The sequence below is a fragment of the Odontomachus brunneus genome, unplaced genomic scaffold (genome assembly GCF_010583005.1).
Source record: "Odontomachus brunneus isolate Ranch 3 - 2012 unplaced genomic scaffold, Obru_v1 Obru_scaffold_070, whole genome shotgun sequence".
Classification (NCBI taxonomy): domain Eukaryota; kingdom Metazoa; phylum Arthropoda; class Insecta; order Hymenoptera; family Formicidae; genus Odontomachus; species Odontomachus brunneus.
Window position 1 is genome coordinate 121,139 of NW_022639520.1, and position 2,839 is coordinate 123,977.

Consider the following 2,839-nt stretch of genomic DNA (forward strand, 5'->3'; position numbering starts at 1 on the left):
ATTGTTGGTATTTAATTGAGATTCACAAGTGTAAGAAACTCGTGTAAGACCCGAGTGTAAGACACTTAATAATATCAGCCTATTTCTTAGCTATTCGTCCTATTACTTTCAGCTTACAAAAGTGTATCTCGCAGCAAATGCATTTTAGCTGTTGCAATTAACTCTTAGCAGTGACGATAAAGTTCTGACTACCCACCGAAATTTAGCTGTTCTCACTAAGTCCTTTTTCTGCGTATGGCGCTAAAGTAACTTTCAACATCTATAACTCAAAAAGTACTTAGTACAAAAATGCTTACTTGTAGTAATTTGAAAAGGTCTCGAATTAAGCTACAAGAATATGCAATTAAAACGAGGGAGTCTCATTTCAGATTTTTATGCTGACCTTGATAAAGCTTCTCAAGGTCATTACAAGGTTTAAAAAATATCAGCATCATTTGTGGTTTTTAATTTCCTATAACTTTTATATGAAATATTTTTCTCAAAAATATATATTTTATAAACAATTTATAAAGTGCGTCCCACGGGGGCGGCGGTCCGAGATAATGCGCCTATATCATGACGAGCCCTTCGCTGGGCACCTAGGGATAGCCAAGACGATCGCCCGGCTCGCCCGACGTTTCTACTGGCCCGGCATGTACCGCGACATCGCCCGTTACGTACGGCGGTGTCCGAGTTGCCTGGACCATAAAACCCCCCAGGGTCACCCAGCGGGTAGACTACACACCACGGCGGTCCACGCACCCTGGGAATAAGTGTCGCTGGACCTGGTCGGGCCTCTGCCCCCTTCAAGCCAGGGACACCGGTGGCTGCTCACGATGCAGGACCGCTTCACCAAGTGGTTGGAAACCAGGCCGTTACGACAGGCCACCGCTAATGCCGTGGTCCAGGCTATCCTGGCCCAGATCGTCTACCAGCACGGGTGCCCCGACGTCATCATTACGGATAACGGGACGCAATTCGTGTCCAAACCCGTTCGAACGGTCGCCCAGAGCCTCGGGATCTGCCACCGAACGACGCCTATTTACACACCACAGTGTAACCCTGTGGAACGTGCCAACCGCATCGCGAAGACGATGATAGCCCAATACGTGCAACGAAACCACCGGCGGTGGGATGAACACCTCCCCGCTCTCCAGTACGCATTTAACACAGCCCGAAACGAAGCAATCGGATATACACCGGCCTACCTGTACCATGGACGGGAGCTGGCCGGACCACTCTCCATGGAACGCGGACGACTAGCGCCCATGGGTACACCGAATACGATTCAGCGGCAGCTGAACGAAGCTTACGAGCTCGTCCGCATCAATCTGGCGCGGGCCTTTCAGCACCAGGAACACCACTACAACCTACGGCACCGATCCTGGCGTCCCCAGGTTGGGGATCAGGTATGGAAACGCGACCACGCCTTGTCCGATAAGAAACGGGCCTTCAACGCAAAGCTTGCACCCAAATATACGGGCCCCATGGAGGTGCGACGCATCATCTCCCCGGTCATAGCCGACCTCCGGGATAAACAGGGGCACTGGTATCGGGGAATTAATGTACGGGAGATGAAACCCGCCAGCCGCGACGAACAAAGCAGCGACAAACCCCAGGGCCCGGAAACCCCACGAGCCGGCCCTGTACGTCCCGCACACCAACCAGTAAGTTCGCCGCGCGCCGCTAGGCGGCGCTCGCCGGGCACGTACTCGCAGGCAAATATCCAGAGCCGAGGGTATATAAGGCCAACGACCCCGGAGCGAGAGACTGGCGAACACGCTCCAACCACGCCATGGCAGATGACGAGCAAACTCTACAGGAGCTTATCCGTCCGATGACGCCGGAGGAGGCGAACGCCACATGGCAGCGCTTGCTGGCCGGAACCGGGGCACGGGAAGCCCCCCCGACCAAAGCTCTAACGCCGCCCGTAGGCGCGCTCACCCGGCAACCAGTGCCACGGGTGGGAACGTCGATCCAGAGGTCCCGCGACGCCGGCGAGCGAAAGTTACTGGCCCTGGCCGGGTACGCACCCCCGCCACCCACCGGGCGCTCCAGGGGCCAGCCCTACGTCCGGCCCGTGGGATGGGCAACCGGCAACCGACCGCCAGCCACCCCGCCAACCGCGGCTCGCCCAGGCCCGAGAATCCTTCGGGAGGAGACACCGAACCATAGGGTGGTCCTACGGACGCCACCAGTCCTCCTGGCACCACACGCCGCCCGGCGCGCCCCCGCAGAGGTCGGGACCGCTGCCCCCACCCCCCGCCTACAACAACACCGCACAGTGTTGCGCAGCACCAGATTTTTGTGACAAAAATCGGCATTTGAAATCTATTTAAGATATCGACCTACAATTTTATATGTGACATACGATATTTCGTATGTCATATTTTTCATGTCATATATGACATTTAGGCTTTGATATTCGAGAAATTTCAACAAGATTATGACGCTAACGAAACGTTATATCTTTACTAAATTATATGATGAACAGTGGACAAAAAGCACAACAGATCAAGTTGAATATGTAATGAATATTTTAGACAGGTAATTCTATAAAATATAGCTTTTTTATTTTGCTAATGATTATTGTTTTATATAACCTATTTATGATATGCAGCTTATGTGAACTTGATTGCTCATCATCCAAGAAAAGAACAATCTACCGAAATCAGATTAATGCTTTTATTTCAAATTTGAAGAAGAGGTGGAATAAAAGTCAACGTAAATTTTACCGTTTTTTGAATCAAAATCAACTATGGCTTGACTCAGACTTCAATATTTCTGAAAAAAATTCAGTTCAGATAAAAGGTATATATAACATTTTTTACATTATTTTTTCTAAAATTCCCTATTTTTA